The sequence below is a fragment of the Gorilla gorilla genome, chromosome 15 (genome assembly GCF_029281585.2).
Source record: "Gorilla gorilla gorilla isolate KB3781 chromosome 15, NHGRI_mGorGor1-v2.1_pri, whole genome shotgun sequence".
In the NCBI taxonomy this organism is placed as follows: Eukaryota; Metazoa; Chordata; class Mammalia; order Primates; family Hominidae; genus Gorilla; species Gorilla gorilla.
Genome location: NC_073239.2, coordinates 105,916,230 through 105,922,548, shown reverse-complemented (window position 1 = coordinate 105,922,548; position 6,319 = coordinate 105,916,230). Strand labels below are relative to the sequence as shown.

At 40.0% G+C, this 6,319-nt stretch overlaps 1 non-coding gene across 1 annotated transcript; it reads right to left on the bottom strand.

Moving 5' to 3' along the window:
* Positions 1-2,877: 2,877 nt before the first annotated feature.
* On the bottom strand, positions 2,878-2,950 carry TRNAA-AGC (transfer RNA alanine (anticodon AGC)). The gene has a single exon. It is a non-coding gene; the product is annotated as a tRNA-Ala (tRNA).
* Between the last annotated feature and the right edge of the window lie 3,369 nt (positions 2,951-6,319).

The following is a 6,319-nucleotide window of genomic DNA, read 5'->3' as shown; positions in this document are numbered from 1 at the left end:
ATTGTCCTTCCAAAGTGAAAATTTGTACCAGATCACTCCCCACCTTAAATCCCTCCCATGATATCTAGGGCCAATAAAATAAATGCAAATCTCCTACCATGGCATGACTCATCAGTCTCCACTTCAGCCTCGACACGCTGGAAACTGAGCTCCCTTTACTTGCCTCTGTCTAGAAGACTCCTCCTGTACTCACTGGGCTCACTCTTACTCCTCATTTAGACTCTGCATCATTTCCTCCAGGAACCCTTCTCTTCAGCACCAGTCTGCCTAAGTTCCCCTCCTACCTTATAAGTGCTCCCCAAATTCTCTGTGCATGCCTCTATCACGCACATCCCAGAACATACTAAAAAATGGATTATATTAGTCTGTAGTGGATATTTGTTTTTTTTAATCCACTTTGCATCTGAACCCCATTCCTATGTTTGGGGTGCTCCTGCTTCTCATAAGCAATGCCTACCTCACAGTATAGAAATGGAAAAATGTCAGACACCTGCTCTCTCAGTCCTCCTTTCAGCTAAACTGAGAGCTCTGATAGTCTCCAGTCAGAGACCAGTGCCCGGGCTAGCCCCAGAAATATGTGGCATACAGAGGCAGAGACCCTGGGGATCCCATTCTAGTGAGGGCAGCTGCAGTAGTGGCCACTGTTCCTGTGGCATATTTCAAGCATTGGTCCTGGCTGTTAAGGTTAGCTGTCCAGCCCTCCCAGATTCTGTGCCCTATTTTGCAAGCTGTCCAATGTCCTTTCTGTAGTTGTCATGCCATTTTATTGGAGCGTAATTTATAGACCATAAAATTTACCCATTGTAAGTGTACATTTCAACAAGTTTTAGTAAATGTATCCAGTTGTGCAACCATCACCCCAATCCAGTTTTAGAACTCTTCCATCACCTCAGAAAAGTTCACTCTTGCCCATTTGATACTGATCACCATTCACACCTCTAGTCCCATGCAACAAGAATCTGCTTCCTGACTCTCTGACTTTTCTAAAAATATCATATAAATTGAATCAAACATTATGTAGTATTTTCTGTCTGGCTTTTCCCATAGTGTTTCATAATTTCTTTAAAAGTTGATTCGGTGGATGTATCCATTGTTTGTTCCTTTTTTATTGCCACATAATATTTCACTACATGGATATACCACATTTTGTTTATTCATTTGCCAGTCAAGGTCCTTTAAATAAATCCCTTTTCCATTCAGTGTAGCCAGATCTGGGTTCTGTAGCCACCAAGATCCCTGACTATGTTCCTCCCCATTGAAATGGAACAGCAGAAGTATCTTCATGGCTTTTGGATTTATGATCCCTGACCATCCCTGGCTCACAGTGGATATTCAGTAATTATTGCTGTGGTGTGTAGACTGCCAGTAATATCTCAAGGATGAGCTGGGCCTAGATATTACCGGCAGTCTAAGCACCATAGCAATTTCATCTTTTTAGGATTTTCATCCTTTTGTTTCCAAGGAGGCAACAATCAGGGCAGATAATTATTCATTTCTTGCATGCATAAATGCTGCCCTGCTCAAAGAAATGCCTGTTCCCATTACCTCCACTCTCCCACTCTTGCTTCTTCTATTGGGCTGAACATTTTCTCTCTGCATGACCTAGATTCATTGGAAGCCAACAGGTAATCTATTGCCTTAGCTATACAGTTGGCCCCTTCCCCCTTTTAACTGGGATAGGAAGGTTGAGATACCCTTCTTTCCAGGGCTTGGCTAATGTATCCCATGCAATATTTATGCTCTGCACGTACCTGAACTTCCCAAGCTGTGCCCTGTTTATGCATTCATGAGGAACTGTTCAAGAGAATGTCATTTTATCAAATGGAGTTGAACTATAGCTCCACTTTATGAAGGATTACAGGCTGTTTTTTCTTTATTTGTAAATGTGCCAGCCTAAAAAATGCTGTGTTTTGTCAGAGACAGCTGATTAAACACCTTTGAGTGTCTGTCAGTGTAAACCGTAAGATCATTAATTTGTGCTGTAAAAAGAATAGCTGGGGAAGTGTGACTTAGACCAGTGTGGTTCCTTTCTTCATTTGAAACAAATAACATTTATATCTTTGGAAAGAATGTTGTGAAAAATCACCCTAATGGATCTATGTTTTCCAGAGTGACATCAATGATGTCACTTTGGTTTCATCTATTTAAAGCATCAAAGTGGATATTTTAGGCTTAAACAGCAGGTGTCCCGAAATTTAAAAATTTCTAAAGTTTTTGGAATTTGGGAAGCTTTTGATCTTTTTCTTGTCTGCCTCCCTTTCTTTCCCTCCTTCTCTCCCTTATTTCCTCATCACCCACCATAGTCTCATCATTACTACACAGTTTTGAAATAATTTCTGCATCTTGTTAATATCTTTGCCTGGATTTTGAGATCAAGAGGTTGCATCTCCTGGCGGAGTTTGGTGTATTTGTTTTAAATGTTGGATTTTAAAGAAGTGCTAGCTAGTGACTTTTCAAAAAAAAAATCAGGAGGAGAAAATTATCCTTCTAAGCGTGTAGGAGTTGCAGTTACTAAGTTGAACAATGTGTTTAGAAAGTGGAATGTGTTTACACCATGTTAATTATAAAAAATACCTTGTAAATCCTTATCTTTCAGCACAGAATACTAGTCTTCATACAGCACTTGTAGTGGCAGCCTTAAAATCTACTATTTCCCAAAACACTTTCTCCTAGGATTCCACAATATAGTCTGCCCTCCATAAATAAAAATAGGGACCAGTTAATTTACATCGTAACAACTATACCACAAACAACTGCTATGCAGCACTTAGCATTTCACAAGGTTCATCACCTTGATTATTTCATTTGATCTTCAAAATAAACCTGCCTCAACATCTATGATCTTGTTTGGAGACCCAAGGTTCAAATGGTAACGTATGGAGAATGTGGGTATCGATCCCACTACCTCTCGCATGCTAAGCGAGCGCTCTACCACTTGAGCTAATTCCCCATGTGGTCCTGATGGTCATCCTATGTAGAAAACAGGAGCCTGCTTTGCAGAGGAGAAAACAGTCTCAGACATTTCTGGAAGGACTAGTACAAGATTGCTTAGAATCCATAGATAATTATGTTCATTACACAGTAATCTTGTACCTTGTGTTCAGAGCTAAGGACACAAAGACAAATTAAATGCAAACTCTGCCTTCAAGTTCAAAGACTAGCAATTGTGGAGCCAGGAATTTAATGCAGGTCTTACGTTGTAAATCCTTGTCTTTACTGTCTCAGAGCTAAGGTTGGAGCAAGCCTTAGGCAAAATCATCAGGTCTGGGAAATTTGCTCCCACTAAGCACCCTCTTCACTTCAGTTCTTCTTTAACCTTCTCTCTCCTCAAGTAAGTAACACCCTCATGCTTCTCAAAGATCTCTCTTAAATTTCCTTTCCAAATTCCCAAATATTATCCCTTCCTCCTCTTCTCACCAAAACTCGGCCTTTGTGCATCTCATTTCTGCCATGTCTGGTTCGCAGTTATCGAACTCTGGAATTGTTTTCCAACTTTTTGACCATGACCTACAGTAACAGGATCACTTATAGCCCACTGGGCTAAGAGAAAACTTATAGAAAGCCCCTCTTCCCCAGGGAAGTCATAGTCCCACACCAGGTTGCACAACTTGGCCATCAGAGCCCACCCTCACCCCCTTAGCCAAATACTCTTTTACAAGGCACAATCTGCAGAGCGATACAGGGCAGCCTGAGGGGTAAGAAACGTATTTTGCATTGCCATGGGGGCAGGTGGTTGTGTGAGAAACACCGTGGTTACTGTCCATGGTCCTGAACAATCACAGCAGGTGCGTACAATGGATCTTCTCCCCACTAATTCTTGTTGAATGCTCTTACCTCTCACAGGCTTTCTTTGCTTTATTTTTTTTTCTTGATGAAAAGACTGCTCTTTACACAAACAATGTCACAATGCAAATTGAACCATGACTCATACATCACAATTTACGAAGGAGAGCGATGGAGAGTGGATTCAGGCAGCCTGGGTTTGAATCCCAGCCCCACCACTTGCTAGTGGGATCTTAGGGGAGCTATTTTGCCTCTCTGGACTTAAGTTTCTTTATCTTTAAAGTAAGGATGAGAGTAATTAATAACTCATCGGATCGTTTTGAGTATTAAATGAGATGATGCATGTAAAGTGCTTTGAGAGAGTTTTTTGTAGGAAAAAAACAACAATACTTTCCAGAAGCAGTAAAAGTAACAGTTCTGAATGTAATAATAAATGTAACTTTAAAACTCATATCATGTTTTCCAGAGAAAACTTCCTTATCATCAGGAAGTCAAGGAAATATATGCTCCTTTTCCACAGGTAGTAGTCAGGGTAAATAAAAAACAGAAACCATACTCATTATTTTAACAGAGAATGTAACATATAAATTCATTAAACAGGTGTTGAAGGGAAGATAAAGCTAAAAGAAAATATTGAAGTAACTCAGAGACAGTAATGGCAGGAAGCAGCTACCAACCCCCGAGGCTGGGTCAACAAAGGGAAGAGGTTGATGTCTTCAGAATCTTGAAGGCTCAAAGGACACCTCTCTGCCGCATGGTGGTATTGATACCTAATAGGGAACTAATGAGTAGCAATAGCTTGGTAAACCATCAGTCTACTTAATCAAGAAAGAAGGGCCTTGTATGAGGCTCGAAATACTATCTCCTCTATATTATGCAATGTGTCTGATAGTATAGCACCCCAATTAACATAAGAAAACTGTTTAAAAAATTATTCAAAAGCTGGAACATGGCAAAGAATATTGCATGTCCTTTAATATCATATTGGAGCATTGTTTAAGAGATACTCCCAAGGATTTTCTAATTTTCTAGAAAAATATCTTTGTTCAATTAACTATTTACTATTTATTATTAATTAGGGCTTAGACAATGCAAACTTCTATTTTAGCTAGAGAAACATTGGTAAGATGCAAATAATTTTGTTCAATGGAGATGCACCTTATTTATGTCCACTAGGAAACATAGCACCAACGTTTACGGATTTGTTGGCCTGTATGACATTCACCAGTTTTAAATCTCACTTAACAGGTTTATTGCAACACTCCTTTCCTGACAGACTAAGTATGTTTCTAAATATTTTTGGATAGGCATCTTTGAACAACCTTTACCACCCTGCAGGTTTCTTCCTTTGTGAGTTAAATAAGTATTTTACGTATATTCACTGCATAATTGTATGATAATTATGATTTTTAAAATTACATTCTGACCAGGACTGGAATCAGAGCGAGCACTTTATTTGGCCAAAATCACACAACTGGAAAGTAGGGGAGCCAGATTCCTACTCAAGTCTGGCTGACTCCAAAGTCTACATCATGATCTCTTGGTGCCGTCACTCCAAAAAGATCTGTTTTACAGAGAAATTGAACAAGGAATTGCTGCCCATCTCCTGCTAAAGTTTGATAAAGTTGGGAATCAGCTGGAGTGATAAGCCAGTTTAAAATACTTGGGCTAGATTTATAGACTGAGACAGATCAGAAAAGGTCAAGGGCTTATGTAAAGCAGAGGAGATCATGAAAATGGTAATGAGTCGGAGAAGGATGGCAGTCATGTTGACAAAGATGAAGTTTAAGACAAACACCAGGTTCCAGCTATCTGAGACCTGAACTGATAACCAGTGGCGGCGCTAAGCCCAGGCAACCCCCACTCCTTCCCTCCCCTGATTTCTTCAGCCTCACCCAGGAGCTCCCAGGCTGGCTTACATGGGCAGGAAATTCTAGGCAGCTCAACCAGGCTCTCTTTGATATTCTTAAGGCACTTCATCAAAGTCAAGTGGAAATGTGCTATTTGGGATTAAAAAGAAACAGCCACTGCTATGCAGGAGGCTAAAGCAAACTCACTGACTGGTTTTATTTGAAATTTTTAGTATCCATAGTTTACCCTCCAGTCAACTTTACAAATACATGAAGACCTTCCAGGTATAAAGCACAGTGGGAAACATAAAAAAAAAAAGAAAAGAAAAGAAAAAGAAAAAGAAAAAAAGAAAGAAAAAAAGACTCTTGGAAGGAATCTTGGAGGCCACGGAGATCACTCTGCTTACTTGCTTATTGGTCAACATTTTTACCGAGCTCTTTCTGTGTGCTGGGCCCTGTTCCAACCCTGGAAACAGCAGAGTATAACAGCAAGAGGCCCTTGCCCTCATGGCCTCATAAACTAGTGGGAGAGACACAATAAAATGATAAATGTATAATATAATTTCAGGAATGTTTAGTGCCACGAAGAAAATAGAACAGAATCAGAAAAAGGAGTTATGGTGGCCATGGGAAGCTATCTTAGAGCAGTCAGAAAAGGCTTCACTGAGGAACTGAATGAAGTGATT